The sequence below is a fragment of the Panthera onca genome, chromosome B3, assembly GCF_046562875.1.
Source record: "Panthera onca isolate mPanOnc1 chromosome B3, mPanOnc1 haplotype 2, whole genome shotgun sequence".
Lineage (NCBI taxonomy): Eukaryota > Metazoa > Chordata > Mammalia > Carnivora > Felidae > Panthera > Panthera onca.
In genome coordinates this window covers 45715184-45732372 of record NC_138344.1, presented here as the reverse complement: position 1 = coordinate 45732372, position 17189 = coordinate 45715184, and the positions used below count along the sequence as shown (strand labels likewise).

At 35.6% G+C, this 17189-nt stretch overlaps 2 protein-coding genes across 3 annotated transcripts in view; one reads left to right on the top strand and one right to left on the bottom strand.

Moving 5' to 3' along the window:
• Positions 1-4827, top strand: part of MINDY2 (MINDY lysine 48 deubiquitinase 2) — an 83502-nt gene extending 78675 nt beyond the window's left edge. For both annotated transcript variants that reach the window (XR_009606692.3, XR_013556310.2), the window contains one exon: positions 2450-4827. The gene's annotated coding sequence lies outside the window, so the exon portion shown is untranslated. The remainder of the gene's footprint in view (positions 1-2449) is intronic.
• Positions 1-17189, bottom strand: part of SLTM (SAFB like transcription modulator) — an 81683-nt gene that overhangs the window by 1221 nt on the left and 63273 nt on the right. The window lies entirely within an intron of this gene.

The window sequence follows — 17189 nt, the reverse complement described above, 5'->3', positions numbered from 1 at the left end:
CCATATTATGTTTCAAATTCTTCCTCATACTTCTTGATCTTAGCTTAATTAAGCAAGTTAGTATTAGAGATTAATTGACTGAATCCAACATTAACCATTTTGTACTTGCACAAAACCTTAACACTTTGTTTTTACTGAATCACCAGCTCAGGTCATTAAGAGAGATCTTGAGAGAAAAGAGGACTAGAAGGCAAATAGATATCTAAGGAAAGAATTATAGCCCTCATATTAATGTTGGCATATGAAGCTGATATTTATAAAGTCCTGCTGGAGAAATACATTCAAGGCAAAAATTTCCAGAACTGTCCTCAAACTCATTTATTTAAAAAAAAATTGCTTTAAAGCAAAATGATTACATTTCACTTAATTTCCTATTAAATATTCCAGTTATTTTAAAATACAATAGAAAACCTACAGGCTTTGCCTGTCGTACAATATTTGGGCATACAACTTAAACTGTAATTGTAAACTTACTAATGTTTGATAAAATACATGGAGGCATTAAAGATAGTACGTAATTTGTATTTTAAGGAACTAGAAATAGGAATTCTGAACTGTTTTATGTCTAAAAATCTGGGTTTTATCTTTCAATGGACAAACTTTCTATGCCTCAGTTTACTCTAAATATGTAAAGGATGTTCATTTTTTCAGAGCGTTAACACTCCTGAGTAAAGGACAAAGTATAAGCTCAGAGTATTACTTAAATAATCATATATATAGTTTTTGTTCTTGAGTGTGCAGATCTTTTCCCCAATCACAATATTTCTTTTTTTTTTTTTTTTTTTTTTTTATTTTTTTTATTTTTTTTTATTTTTGGGACAGAGAGAGACAGAGCATGAACGGGGGAGGGGCAGAGAGAGAGGGAGACACAGAATCGGAAACAGGCTCCAGGCTCCGAGCCATCAGCCCAGAGCCTGACGCGGGGCTCGAACTCACGGACCGCGAGATCGTGACCTGGCTGAAGTCAGACGCTTAACCGACTGTGCCACCCAGGCGCCCCAATCACAATATTTCTTAAAGTCAGTTTTTTTAATGCTGTTAAATTTGTAAAATTACCTTGTCTTTGAGTATGGCATTATCTCTTCCTGAAATGTATTTTGCAGTTGCTTTTGGACTATACGATCAAAATCAAGAGAATTTGGGGAGTATAAAAAGCATTAAAAGTCTATTTTTTCCAGTATCTTTCATATATCTAAGTATTTAGATTCCCTTTGCCTTTTTCTCCATGTAACAAAGCACATTGGTATCAGGTCACTAATACATACATGTAAAACTTTTGCGCATGGATGAGAGTTCCTAGGTTCTCTAGGAATATAATGGCTTTTTGTTTTATTTTATTTTATTTTATTTTACTGATATTAATTATAGCTACTGAGAAAATCTTATGAAGAATCAACGTTACTTTTCTCAGGTGACACTTTAAAACAAAGTTTAAAATCGAAGGCTTGTTAGCCAAAAAAATTTACGAAAGAGAGATAATGGAGTCTGAGGGACAGATTTCAGGACCCTGATAATTTTAACTTCTTTTGAAGATTTATCTTAATTTTTTAATTCATGCATGTCTCTTACTTAATCCCAGGGTCTCTGCTGTTAGAAATTAGAGTTTAATACATTGTGATATGCATATGTATTTTTACATAAAGTATTCTAATTTCTAGTTTCACTTTTCTGATCTAAAAACATTAAATTTTTAAAAACTGGGTAAAAGTCTTCCAACTGTTGCTTCAAGTTCGGGTTTGTCCTTTTGTCCTGAGATTTAGACTTCTCTCCCTATAACAGTATTTTTTAGAACATGGTACTCTCCCATATAAGGTATTGAAATACCATAGCACAAATACAAAACCTAAACTTTAAATCACAGTAGATTTAAAAGACAAAAAGAGTTCTATTGTTATTCTGCAGTGCCTGTTCTTTACCTAATATTTTAACTTTAAGAATTTAAGAATTTTTTCAAATAACTTAATAATTTGTCATGAATTTTAAAAACTTTATATCCATCTTAACTACACTACAGAGAGGCAGAGATGCCTCCTACTAAGAGGATATACAAAGCAGAATTCTTCTGATGGTGATGCTGGCTTCTTTGGGTCTAGTAGTTACAACTTTAAATAGGAAGTCAGAAAACACAAATTCCCATCTAAATTCCTATATCAGTGACCTGTCCAAATGGGCATTATAAGTAAAATACCCTATAGAGTGATTCTGACTAGTAGAATATGTTTATAGACTAAGATTGGCATTTAATCTTTGAAGATCTGTCTGATGTGTCTCAATTTTGTCAGTTTTTACTCCTTTTCACATCTTAGTTGTATGATATAATCATTATTTTCCAGAGTACAGTGGATATCATAGTTCTACAGATTTTTAAAGATGAGGATTTGAAAAACTTCCAATGGTTTTTGTTAAAAGGCGATTTTCCTCAATAAAATGACAACTATTGTTTTCACAGATCCACACATCACAAGTAGGACAATATCATAGAAGAATGATGTATGATTGCTCCACAGCAGTCAGCAAAAGGGATAATTGGATAATCTTCACTTGTGAAACTTCAGAGGTACCTGAAAGTCATTTCCTAAAGTTAGTGCATGTGAGTCTTTTTCCTTGAATTGTGCAGAATAATTGGATGTGGCACACATTTTGGGGACTAGGAAGTGAAATGGTATAATGACTGCAGAGCAAGTGATTTTGAAATGTCGCAAGAAGAAACAAGTTTTCTTCCTCCACTTCACTGTCTGACTATTTGGGTCAGGAAGTTGCTATGACATACAGATCTTTTTGTGCTAGGCCAAGATTGGCCAATTGAAATAGAGTTCTCAAAGAGTTTGAATATATAGATTGTGTATGAGCACCTATTTTATCCTTTTCTTTACTATCTTAATGCCCTTTCTACTTCTGAAACAATTCATCCATTTTGCTTCATGACCAGCTTTAATTCCAGTTTGAGAATAATAGCACCCCTAGAAATTGATACAAAACAGCATTGAAATACATTTTTCAAATGATACCTAAAAGCATCTACCCAGCTTAGAATTGAACTGAATTTCTATGAAAGAAAGTTATTGTTTTAAATGCTAATTATGTTAAAACTATTTAATTGTAAAAACTATGTCTTAAACATATTCCAAAAGTTTCACTTTTGGAGGCTATTCCTTTAAAAAGGCATATTGAACATAGATGGGAAAGTGTAAAATATTTCTGATAGAATTATTCAGTATTATTCAACATTTAATTTCATGTTTGTTATTGTACCACAAGGATAGTGTCATTCTTGGATTAAAATGTTGGACCTTTTGTTAATATACTTAAAACTGTAACCAGTGATAACACCCTTAGTATTTTTTATTATAGATTATATTTTATTTCAATAAACTTTGATATTTAGACCAAACAGTCTTTCTCTTATGTATATTCATCTCATTAAGGTACTTCTTACAAAGTGGGGAAATGGAGAGATGGGGAAGTGACATTGATTCATATTTAGAATTGTGAACTCTAGGATTAACTCTTAGAATTGGACCAACTCTTTGTTTTTAATGTTTGTTTATTTTTGAAGGGGAGAGAGAGAGCACAAGTTGGGGAGGGGCAGAGACAGAGGGAGACACAGAATCTGAAGCAGGCCCCAGGCTATAAGCTGTCAGCACAGAGCCGGACGTGGGGCTCGAACCCATGAGCTCTGAGATCATGACTTGAGCCAAAGTCAGATGCTTAACCGACTGAGCCCCCGAGGCGCCCCATTTTTTTTTTTTAATGTTTATTTATTTTTGAAGGAGAGAGACAGCATAAGCAGGGGAGGGGCAGAGAGAGAGGGAGACACAGAATCTAATGCAGGCTCCAGGCCCCGAGCTGTCAGCACAGAGTCTGACATGGGGCTCGAACCCACAAGCTGTGAGATCATGACCTGAGCAGATGTCAGATGCTTAATGGACCAACACTTGATAAAGATGGATTTTAACCCAAGAGGCAATGAACAAAAAACCAATCAACTCTAAACTATAGTCAACTACTGGATCCCAATGGTAGATTCATTATATCTGATACTCTTATCCTTTTGGAAGACTAAGTTAGAAAGAGCTGAGAAGGGATCACTTTATCTTTATACCAAGCCAACCTTAATATGAAGTTTTTGTCCAAATCAGCTAATGTCTGCCACTTCTGTGAAAGTTTTCTCAGACACCATAGCCCTTTAAACAGAATTAATCATTACACATAGTGTTTTCTTGACCTCCCCTCATTATAGCACTTAAGCTAGATTGTGAGGCTTTTAAGAACAGGAAGCATATCTTACTCATCTTGATTTTCTTGGCACTTTAAATGAATTTGAATATCTATTTAGAGGAATTTTTTAATTCCTTTAATAGTTATTGTTTCCCTGTCCTTTAAATAAGTGAAATAAGTAAGTTGGGTTATTGAATCCATTTTCTCCTATAGCATAAAAGTTCAGGGTGCCTGGGTAGCTCACTCATTTAAGCATCTGACTCCTGTTTTCAGGTCAGGTCAAAATTTCACAGTTTGTGAGATTGAACCCCATGTCATCTCCACGCTGAGAACATGGAGTCTGTTTGGGATTCTTTCTCTCCCTCTGTCTGTCCCTCTCCGGCTCTCTTTCTCAAAATAAATAAATAAACTTAAAAAAAATTATGGGGGTGCCTGGGTGGCTCAGTTGGTTAACCATCTGATTCTTGGTTTTGGCTCAGGTCATGATCTCACATTTTGTGAAATTGAGCACCGTGTCAGGCTTTGCAGTGACAGCGCAGAGCCTGCTTGGTATCTGTCTGTCCTTCTCTCTCTGCCCCTCTCCAACTTGTTCTCCCTCTCTCTCTCTCTCTCTCTCTCTCTCTCTCTTAATAAATAAATAAATAAATAAATAAATAAACATTAAAAAATAAAAGTTATGTAGATAGAGGGAACTAAAATTCCTATTCCCTTTATTCCTGCCTCTGATTTTCCTTGGGCATCATCCTGTATCCTCTCAGAGTTGATGAAAGAACACTTCCAACAAAACTAGAGTAAGCAGCATTGTTCTTTCCTGTCTCATATCTTTCCTTGCAGGGTCTCTTTTTCACTTTATATTATCCTATGAAGTACGCACCTATTAATTTTTGGAGCTGAGATTTGAAACCAAGCAGTTTGACTCCAGAGGCTGTGCTCACAAATATATCTGGAAGGGGACATACAGGTCTAGGCCAGATCTGTGTTCAAATTCTGACCCTGGACTTTTAAAGTCATATCTGTCTCAAGCCTGCAGAAATTTGCAAAATCAGGCCTATTGGTCTTTTTTAAAAGTACCCACTAATCTTAGAGCAAATTAATACTACACAGCCTGTTTTCTACACTAAAATGTCATAATTTATACCTTGTCATAAAGTTTAAAAATAATGCATATAAAATGTGATATACATAACAAAATAAATTGTAACAGATTAGTACTAATAGACTAGGGAAAACTTTTTTAACAAGTCAAGAACTTTAAGAAAGACTGATTAAGGAGATTAAGAAAGCTACTTAAGCCTATAAAAGCAGACATTTTTCTGTTATCTCCAGATATAATGCTGACCCTACCATGAGGGCTGAGATTAACCTGGACTCAGAATGACCCAGAGTGAAAAGCATGGAACAAACAAAACTTTAGAATGCATAGAATAATATAATAATGAATACCAGATAAAACTGGAAATTGTGGCATGTTCTCCTAGAAGACTTATTAGATTACTCATTTGTCAAGAATAAAATATAGCAGGAGACCCAGGCACCTAGACTTTACAGGAAGGGTCATATTTGGACTAAAGCTATAACATTGTATTTTACAAGTAAGGACAGGGGTGCCTGGGTGGCTCAATCGATTGACTGTCCACCTCTTTTTTTTTTTTTTAAAGACTTTTTTTTTCAAGTTTATTTCAGACAGAGCATGCAAGAGAGCAGGGGAGGGGCAGAGAGAGAGGGGAACAGAGGCTCTGAAGCAGGCTCTGCCCTGACAGCAAAGAGCCTGATGTGGGGCTGGAACTCACGAACTGTGAGATCATAACCTGAGCCAAAGTCAGACACTTAACAAACTGAGCCACCCAGGTGCCCCTATGCATCTGATTGTTGATTTTGCTCAATCCCAGGGTAGTGGGATTGAGCCCTGAATCCCCTAAGCTGAGTATGGAGCCTGCTTAAGATTTTCTCTCTCTCTCTCTGCCCCTCTCCCCTGCTCACGCTCTCTCTCTATAAAAAAATTTAAGGGGGCCTGGGGTGGCTCAGTCAGTTAAGCGTCTGACTTCGGCTCAGGTCCTGATCTCACGGTTGGTGAGTTCAAGCCCCGCATCAGGGTCTGTGCTGACAGCTCAGAGCCTGCTTAGGATCCTCTCTGTCCCTCTCTCCCTTTCTCCCTCAAAAATAAACATTAAAAAAATTAAAATAAAAAAAATTAAGTGCAATAAATCAGGAGCTTAGGACAAAGAGCCAGCCAAAGTCAGCACTTTCAGCAAATGTTTGTGTAAGGGAAGAAAACATATTTTCCTTCTACCCCTCTTAGTTTTTGGCTTGAGGCCACTGTAACACAAGACAGGTTAATAAGAAAAAAAATATATTAACATGTATATTTCATGTATAGTTGGGAGCTTCAGAAAGATGAATTAACTCTCAGAGGCTTAATTTTTTTTTATGTTTATTATATGGGAGAGAGAGAGAGAGAGAGTGCGTGAGAGGGGGAGGCACAGAGAGAGATGGGAGAGAGAATCTGAAGCAGGCTCCAGGCTCTGAGCTGTCAGCACAGGGCCCAAGAGGGCTCTAACTCGTGAACCCGTGAGATCATGACCTGAGCCAAAGTCAGATGCTTAACCGACTGAGCCACCCAGGCGCCCCTATCAGAGGTGGCTTCGTATTCAGGCTTAAATATCATTTCAGATAAAGACAAAAGAAGAGTGTGGAGGAGACCAGGTCTAGGTAAGTAACCAGGAAAAGTATAGTAAACAAAAGCAAGGTTTCTTATGCATATTAACCTTTAAATTGGTGTCTTTTCACATTGACAAAAATTTTTTGTGATTTAGTCATATTCTTTCTGAGAAAGGAAGATTACCTTCATAAATTTAAATTTCCATTATAAAAGGGTAGCTTCTGTTTTCAGAGCTCTTGTCTCTGCTGTTTCTCAAAATAATCAGCTCAAAATAATATTTATGTCAAAAAGGCATATTTTGGGTTGGCATATTCTGTTACCCTTTAGTCAACTCAGGCAAAGGCTGACATGTCACCTTTAAAGGAGTCTTCATTTGGGGCGCCTGGGTGGCTCAGTTAAGCGTCTGACTCTTGATCTTAGCTCAGGTCATTGTCTCATGGTTCATGAGATTGAGCCCCACATTGGGCTCTGCACTGGCAGCGTGGGGCCTGCTTGGGATTCTTCTCTCTGCCCCTCTCCACCGACCCTCTTGAAAAATAAATAAATAAATTTTATTTTATTTATTTAAAGGAGTCCTCATTATTATTTTTTTAAGTAAGCCCTAGGCCCAAGGTGGGGCTTGCACTCATGATTCCAAGATCAAGAGTCACATGCTGTACCGACTGAGCAACTAAGCCAGTCAGGAGCCCCCAGTGGAGTCTTCAGTCTTTTGAGGAATTTTCTTTGGACTGCTAACCTTACTAAATTAAGTCACTATAAATGAATGGTGATCATGTAAATGAAATGTAGTAGCATCTGAATCCTGGCGTTCCACTAAATGTCCTAGTCCTTGAAACAGGAAACTAACTGCTTACTACTCATTATTATAACACTACTCCATATTTATTAGGATATTACTATGTATCAGACATTTCACTGTTTATCTTCTTAATCCTCACAACAGTTTTAGACTGATATTGATATAGTTAAGGAAACAGAAACTTGAGGAGTGCCTGGGTGGCTCAGTCGGTTAAGACTCCGTCTTTGGCTCAGGTCATGATCTGAGTTAGAGCCTGTGTTGGGCTCTGTGCTGACAGCTTGGAACCTGTAGCCTGCTTTGGATTCTGTGTCTCCCTCACTCTCTGCCCCTCCCCCCACTCACAGTTTTTCTCTCTCTCTCTCAAAATAAACATTAAAAATTTTTTTTAAAAAAAAGGAAACAAAAACTTGAAAGATTATGCAACTTCCAAAAAGTCACTGCTACTGGCAATGTTGAAATTTAAAACCAGACCTAACTCCAAATCCATTCTCTTACTTAAAATTATGGAAGTGTTCACAAATTTGCATCCCATTCTTGACTCCTTTAATGTAAAGAATAGTTATCAGTCTTCCTAGATTTAATTACTTGTTTAAGGTGCAGGCTACATTTCCCCAAATTAGGATCTCAGTATAGGGAGGCTACGGGAAATTCTTTAAAGTCAGATTCTGGAGTAAGCATTTGAAACTTCACCTCATTAGCGGTTTGTTTTTTTCCTTTAGGGTGGAACTGGGTATTGGATCATCCATTAAAAGGTCAAATGTTATAGCCTGAAATTTTCTGAAGCTTCTCTTTCTGTGCTTTTGATTTACCAAAAGAAGTTTCAGTCAAGCTGAAAAACTGTATCTTTCTAGAAGTGGATTATTCTGATATGATGTGGAGGCCAAATTAAAATGTACATTGTACTTAATCACTGACTCTTCGATTTATTTCCCTTTATAAATATTTCATTCAACAAAATTCAGTAACTTTTTGCTTACCTAATATATTCCAATGACCTTCCTTTTTAAACCATTTCTTATATTTCTGAAAGTTTTCATCTACATTTCAAGGATCCAATCAAAAATCTAAATCTGGGATCAATAAGATTTGTTTCTCTTCTAGATGTGTTATGGTTTTAGTTCTTAAAGTTAGGTCTGTGATCTTTCAAGTTAATTTTTTTTTCCTGAATAGATTTGATGCATAGAATTGTGTAAGTTTACAGTGTATATAGCATGTTGACATATTTATATATCACATTACATAATTTAGTACATATTATGGTCTATATCCATTACACTGTGTATTAGATCTGTAAGGCTTATTTTCTACTTGTTACAAGTTTGTACCTTTATGACTATCACTCTTACCCCTATCCTCTGATAACCACCATTTTACTGTTTTTTACAGGTTCATCTTTTCTAGATAAAACATATAAATGATATCATAAAGTACATGTCATCCTCTGACTTGTTTCACTTAGCAAAATGTGCTCAAATTTCATCAATGTTGTCCCAAATAGAAGGATACCTTCTTTTTTCATGGCTAAAAAATAGTTTATTGTGTATATGTACCCCATTTTTTTTCATTCATTCATCTGTTGCTGGGCATTTGAGTCGTTTCCGAACCTTGGCTGTTGTATATAATGGTGTGATAAACATGGGAGTGCATACATGTTGTCAAAATCCTCTTCATTTCCTTTGGGTACATGCCCAGAAGTAGAATTGCTGGGTTGTATGGTAGATCTATTTTTGAGTTTTTGAGGAACCTCCATATTGTTTTCTGTAGTTGTTGGACCAATATACATTCCCACCAGTAATGTATAAGGGTTCCCTTTTTACCACATCCTTGCCAACACCTGTTGTTGGTAACCATTAATGATAGCCATTCTAACAGGTGTGAGGTGATATCTCTTTGTGGTTTTGACTTGCATTTCTTTGATGATTGGTGATGTTGGGCATCTTTACATGCATCCGTTGGCCATTTTGATATCTTTTGTAAAGAAAGGTCTATATACTTCTTTTTTTTTTCTATTTTTTTAATTTAATTTTTTATTTTTTAAAATTTAGATCCAAATTAGTTAGCATATAGTGCAACGATGATTTCAGTAGATTCCTTGATGCCCCTTGCCCATTTAGCCCATTCCCCCCTCCCACAACCCCTCCATTAACCCTCAGTTTGTTCTCCATATTTATGAGTCTCTTCTGTTTTGTCCCCCTCCCTGTTTTTATATTATTTTTGTTTCCCTTCCCTTATGTTCATCTGTTTTGTCTCTTAAAGTCCTCATGAATGAAGGCATCTGATTTGTCTTTCTCTAATTTCACTTAGCATAATACCCTCCAGTTCCATCCACATAGTTGCAAATGGCAAGATTTCATTCTTTTTGATTGCCAAGTAATACTCCACTGTATATATATACCACATCTTCTTTATCCATTCATCTGTCAGTGGACATTTGGGCTCTTTACATACTTTGGCTATTGTTGATAGTGCTGCTATAAACATGGGCGTGCATGTGTCCCTTCGAAACAGCACACCTGTATCCCATGGATAAATGCCTAGTAGTACAATTGCTGGGTCTTAGGGTAGTTCTACTTTTAGTTTTTTGAGGAACCTCCATACTGTTTTCCAGAGTGGCTGCACCAGCTTGCATTCCCAGGGGTCTATATACTTCTACCCATTTTTAAATAAGAATTTGTTGTTGTTCTTATTAAGTTGACTGAGTTTTTATATATTTAGATAGTAATCTTTTATCTGATATATGGTTTGCAAAAATTTCTCCATTTTTGTAGGTTTTTTTCATTATGTTAATTGTACCCTTTGCTGTACAGAAGCTTTTGAGTTTGATGTAGTCCCATTTGTTGATTTTTGTTGTTATTTGCATTTGGTATCACTCCCAACTCCCAAATTATTGCCAAGACCAGTAGTGATGACCTTCTTTTCCCACATTTTTTTCTAGGAGTTTTATGGTATCAGGACTTATAACTCTTTGATCCATTTCAAGTTAATTTTTGTGACTGGTCTGAGAACAGGGGTCCATTTTCATTGTTCTGCAGCAAGTGGTTATCCAGTTTTCCCCACACCATTTGTTGAAGAGAGTATCCTTTCCCCATTGGGTATTCTTGATTCCCTTGTTGAATATTAGCTGAATATTATATATGCAGGATTTAATTCTGAACTCTCTTATTCCATTGGTCAATGTGTCTATTTTTGTGCCAGTACCATGTTTTTATTACTATGACTTTGTACTGCAGTTTGAAATTTAGAAGTATGATGATACCTCTGGCTTTGTTCCTTTTTTCAGAACTGCTTTGACTATTTGGGATCTTTGGTGTTTCCACATAAATTTTAGAATTGTTTCTTCTATTTCTGTCAAGAATGCCTTTGGAATTTTGATGGAGATTGTGTTCAACCTTTAGATGGGTAGTATGGCCATTTTAAACAATATTAAACAATATTAATTTTTCTGAATCATGAGCACAGAATGTCTTATTTGTTTATGTCTTCTTCAGTTTCTTTTAGCAAGGTTATTATATAGATCTTTCGTTTCCTTGGTTGAATTTATTCCTAAATATTTAATTGTTTTTGGTGCTACTGTGAAGGGGATGGTTTTATTTCTTTTTCAGATGCTTCATCGTTATGTAAAGGAATGCAGTTGATTTCTGTGCGTTGATTTTATACCTGCCACTTTACTGAAATTTTTTGCTTAATTCCTACAGTTTTTTGACCGATTGTTTGGGATTTTCTTTATGTAGGATCATATCAGTAAATGATGACAATTTAACTTCTTCCTTTTTTATCTGGATGCCTTTTTATTTCAGTCTTGCTTACTTGCTCTAACTAGACTTCCAGTACCATATTGAATAGTGGCGAGAGTGTACATTCGTGCACTGTTCCTGATCTCAGGGGAAATGCTTTCAATTTTTTCTCCACTAAGTATAATGTTAGCTGTGGATTTGCAGTATGTGGTCTTTATTATGTTGAGGTATGTTCCTTCTGTGTGAGAATATTAAGAGTTTTTACCATGAAGGATGTTGTATTTTGTCAAATGCTTTTTCTGCATCTGTTGAGATGATCATGTGATTTTTATCTTTCATTTTATTGCCTTGATGTATTAAATTTTTTATTTGTGAGTTGAACCATCTTTGCATTCCAGGAATAAATTCCATTTAGTCATGGTGCATAATCCTTTTCATGTGTTCTTGAATTCATTTTCCTAATATTTTGTTGAATTTTTGCATGTATATTCATCAAGGATGTTGATCTGTAGTTCTTCTTGTAGGATCCTTTTCTGGTTTTGGTATCAACATAATGCAGGCTTGTAGAATGGGCTTGGAAGTGTTCCCTCCTCCTCCCTAATATTTTGAAAGAGTTTAAAGAGAATTGGCATTAATTCTTCTTTAAATGTTTGGTAGAATTCTCAAGTAAAGCCACCTGCTCCTGGAGAGTTTTCTATGTTGAGAGGTTTTTGCTTACTGACTAAAACCTCCCACCCACCCCCCTCCTTCTTCCTGATTCAGTCTTTATAGGTTGTTTCTAGAAATGTATCCATTTCTTCTAGGTTATGTAATTCATTGGCATATCATTGTTCGTAGTAATCTCTAATGACTCTATTATTTCTGTACTATCAGTTGTAATGTCTCCTCTTTCGTTTCTAATTTTATTTGAGTCTTTTTATTCCTGATTTCTTTAGTTATTGTAGCTAAAGGTTTGTCAATTTTATCTTTTTGAAGAACCAGCTCTTAGTTTCATTGGTCCATATATTGTTTTTCTGATCTTTATTTATTTCCACTCTGATCTTTATTATTTCTTTCCTTCTGCTAATTTTTGTTTTAATTTGTTCCTTTTCTAGTTCATTGAGGCATAAAGTTAGGTCCTTAATTTTTGATCTTTCCAATTTTTTTTTTAAATATGTATCTTTTTAAATTCTTTTTAAAGTAGGCACCATGCCAAACGTGGGGTTTTAACTCTGAGATTAAGAGTTGCATACTCTACTGACTGAGCCATCCAGGCGCCCCCCTAATTTCTTAATATATACGATTATTGTTACAAACATTCAGAACTGCTTTTGCTGCATCCCACGATACTTGATACGTTTTGTTTTCTTACTTGAGATAATTTTTAATTTGCTTTTTGATTTCTTCTTTGACCCAATGGTTGCTTAGAAGTGTGTTGTTGAGTCTCCACATATATGTACATCTTCTCACTTTCCTTTTTTTGATTTCTAGTTTCATACCACTGTGGTCAGAAAAGATAGTTGGTATGATTTTGATCTTAAATTATCTAAGATTCATTTTGTGACCTATCATATGATCTGTCCTGTAGAATGTTCTGTATGCATTTGAGAATAATGTGTATTCTACTGCTGTTGGATAGAATGTTCTGTATATGTCTATTAAGTCTATTTGTTCTGAATATGTTTCAATTCCAATATTGCCTTGTTGATTTTGTCTGAATGATCTATCTATTGCTGATAGTAGGGTATTTAAGTCCTCTACAATTACTATATTGTCTCTCCTTAAGGTCTGCTTAATAGATTTTGGCACTTAGGTGTTGGAAGCATATATATTTATGCCTGTTATATATTCTTGATGTATTGACCCCTTTATCACTATATAAACAAGAGACTGTTGTCTCTTGTTACCCTTTATGGCTTGAAATACATTTTCTCTGATATAAGTATGGCTACGCTTGTCTTCTTTTTGTTCTTTGCTTGGAATATCATCCTTCATCCATTCACTTTGAGCCTATGTGTGTCTTTAAAACTAAAATGAGTCTCCTATCAGTAGCATATAGTTGGGTCGTGGTTTTTTTTTTTAATATATCCAGGCACTCTGTGCTTTTTAATTGGTGAGTTTAAGCCATTAACATTTAAGGTGATTATTGATAGATAAGGATATACTACCACCATTTAATCTTTTGCCTCCTGGTTATTTTGTTCTCCATTGTTTCTTTATCCTTCTGTTTCTCTTTACCTTTCTAAGTGGTGGTTTTTCATGGTGATTTGCTGAGTCTTGCCATTATGTTTCATGTCTCTGCTCTAGATTTTTGCTTTGTAATTACCATTAGGTTAACATAGAATATATCATATATAGGGGCGCCTGGGTGGCTCAGTTGGTTGAGCATCTAACTCTTAATTTCGCCTCAGGTTATGACCCCAGGGTCATGGGATCGAGCCCCACATTGGGTTCCATGCTGAGGATGGAGCCTGCGTAAGGTTCTCTCTAACCCTCTCCCCCACTTGCATCTTCTCTCAAAAAAAAAACCAAAAACAAACAAACATACATACACACACACACATAAATACACACTCCTTTTTCTGCTGGTAGTAAATTATCTTAATTCTCCTATAGTTTCCATCCTTTTACTCTTCCCCTTTTATATTTTTGATGTTGCAAATTATCTCTTTTTATGCTGTGATTTCACTACCAAGTTGTAGTGGCTATTATTATTTTTAGTGCTTTTCCTTTAACCTTTATTATGTACTTAAGAGTTTTTTGTTTTTAATTTTTTTTTTTTTAATGTTTATTTTTGAGACAGAGACAGAGTGTGAGTAGGGGAGGACAGAGAAGAGAGGGAGACCCAGAATCTGAAGCAGACTCCAGATGCAGGGCTCAAACTCACAAACCATGAGATCATGACCTAAGTCAAAGTCAGACACTTAACCGACTGAGGTACCCAGGCAACCCAGTACTTAAGAGTTTAATATATTATTCTAAAGAAGAGTTACAGTAGTCTAATTCTGACTATTTGTAACCTTAATCAGAGTTTTGTGTACTTTCATCTTATTGTTTCAACCTGAAGAGCTCCTTTCAACATTTCTTGTAAGATAAGTCTAGTGAGGTGAATTCCCTCAGCTTTTGTTTCTCTGGGAATACCTTTATTCCTCCTTCATACCTAAAGGTTATTTAACTTTACTGGATAAAGTTGTCTGGCCGTTTTTATCTTTCACTATTATGAATGTCATTGCAGTCCCCTGACCCTAGAGTTTCTGCTGAGAAAATCTCCTGATAGCTTAATAGGGGTACCTTTATTGTTTACTCTTCCTGCCCCCCACCCCCGGCTACCTTTAAATTTTTCTTTATCATTGACTTTTGACAGTTTTAATATAGTATGGCTTGGAGAAGGTCTTTTTGCATTCAGAAAATAAGGTGTTCTGATAGCATCATGAATTTGTATATCCAGTTCCCTGCCCCAAATTTGGGAAGCTCTCAGGTATTATGCTCTTTTCTCCTTTCTTTCTCTTTTCTCTGGGAATGGGAATGGGAATACCCATTATTTCTCTGGGAATGGGAATACCCATTATTCTTATGTAGGCATTTTTAATGAGGTCAGTTTTTTGTGTTTTTTTTTTTTTTTTTAAGTTTATTTATTCTGAGAGGGAGGTGGGGGGGGGGGCAGAGAGAAAATCCCAAGCTGCCAATGCACAGCCTGATGCAGGTCTTGAACCCATGAACCAGGAGATCATGACCTGAACTGAAGTCAGATGCTTAACCAACTGAGCCACCCAGACACAGATTACTTTGGCTATTTGGGGTCTTTTGTGCTTCCATACAAATTTTAGGATTATTTATTCTGGTTCTGTGAAAAGTGCTGTTGGTATTTTGATAGGCATTGCATGAAACCTGTGGAATGCTTTAGGTAATATGGACATTTTAACATTTGTTCCTCCCATCCCTTACCATGGAATATCATTCTGTTTGTCATCTCTGATTTCTTTCATCAAATTTATTATTGTCAGAGTACAGGTCTTTCACCTTGGTTAAGTTTATTCTTAGGTATTTTATTATTTTGGTGTGATTGTAAATTGGATTCTTAATTTCTCTTTCTGCTTCTTCATTATTAGTGTATAGAAACATTTCTATATATTGATTTTGTATCCTGCAATCTTACTGAAGTCATTTGTCAGTTCTGGTAGTTTTTTGGTGAAGTCTTTTGGGTTTTCTATATATAGTATCATGCAATCTGCAAAGAGTGAAAATGTTACTTCTTCCTTACCAATTTAGATGACTTCTACTTCTTTTTGTTGTCTGATTGCTATGGCTAGAACTTCCAGTACTATGTTGAATAAAAGTGGTGAGAGTGGACATCCCTATGTTGATGTTGACCTTAGGGGAAAAGCTCTCAGTTTTTCACCATTGAGTATATTAACTGTTGGTTTTTTACATATGGCCTTTATTATGTTGAGGTGTATTCCCTCTAAACCTATTTTGTTGAGTTTCTATTATGAATGGATGTTGTACTTTGTCAAATGCTTTTTCTGCATCTATTGAAATGATCATACGGTTTTTATCCTCTCTTGTTTTGATGTGATGTATCACATTGATTTGAGAATAAAGAACCATTCTTACATTCCAGAAATAAATCTGAGTTGATGGTAGTGAATGACTTTTTTATTGTATTGTTTTAGTTTGCTAGTATTTTGTTGAGGATTTTTGCATCTCATCTTTGTGTTACAGATATTGACCTGTAGTTCTTTTTTGTGTGGTGTCTTTATCTGGTTTTGGTATCAGGATAATGCTGGCCTTATAGAATGAATTTGGAAGTTTTCCTTCCTTTTCTATTTTTTGGGATAGTTTGAGAAGAATAGGTATTAACTTCTTTAAATGTTTGGTAGAATTCACCTATGAAGCCATCTGGTCCTAGACTTTTGTTTGTTGGGAGTTTTTTGATTACAGATTCAATTTCATTGCTGGTAATCAGTCTGTTCAAATTTTGTATCTCTTTCTGGTTCAGTTTTGGGAGGTTATATGTTTCTAGTAACTTATCCATTCCTTCTGGGTTGTCCAGTTTGTTGGCATATAATTTTTCCTAATATCCCCTTGTAACTATTTGGTGTTGGTTGTTATTTCTTCTGTTTCACTTCTGATTTTGTGTCTTTTTTTTTTTTAATGAGTCTGGCCAACAGTTTATTTATTTGTTTAATCTTTTCAAAGAACCAGCTCCTGGTCTCATCTGTTTTTTTGTTTTTAGTTCCTATTTCACTTATTTCTGCTCTAATCTTTATTATTTCCTTTCTTCTGCTGGTTTTGGGTTTTGTTTGTCCTTCTTTATTTAGCTTCTTTAGGTATGAGGCTGGTTTGAGATTTTTCTTGGTTCTTGGGGTAGGCCTGCATTGCTGCAAACTTCCCTCTTAGAGCACCTTTTGCTGCATCCCAAAAATTTTTGGACCTTGTGTTTTCCTTGGTGTCCATCTATTTTTTGATTTTCCCTTTCTTGGTTGACTCATTCATTGTTTAGCAGCATGTTATTTAACCTCCATGTGTTTGTGTTCTTTCCAGATTTTTTCCTATGGTTGATTTCTGGTTTCATAGTGTTGTGGTTGGGAAAAGATGCATGGTATGCCTTCCATTTTTTTAATCTGTTGAGACTTATTTTTCAGCCTAACATGTGATCTATTCCAAAGAATGTTTCATGTGCACTTGAAAAGAATGTGTATTCTGCTGTTTTATGATGGAATACTCTGGATATATCTGTTTAGGTCCATCTGTTTCAGTGTGTCACTCAAAGCCAGTTTCCTTGTTGATTTTGTTTGGA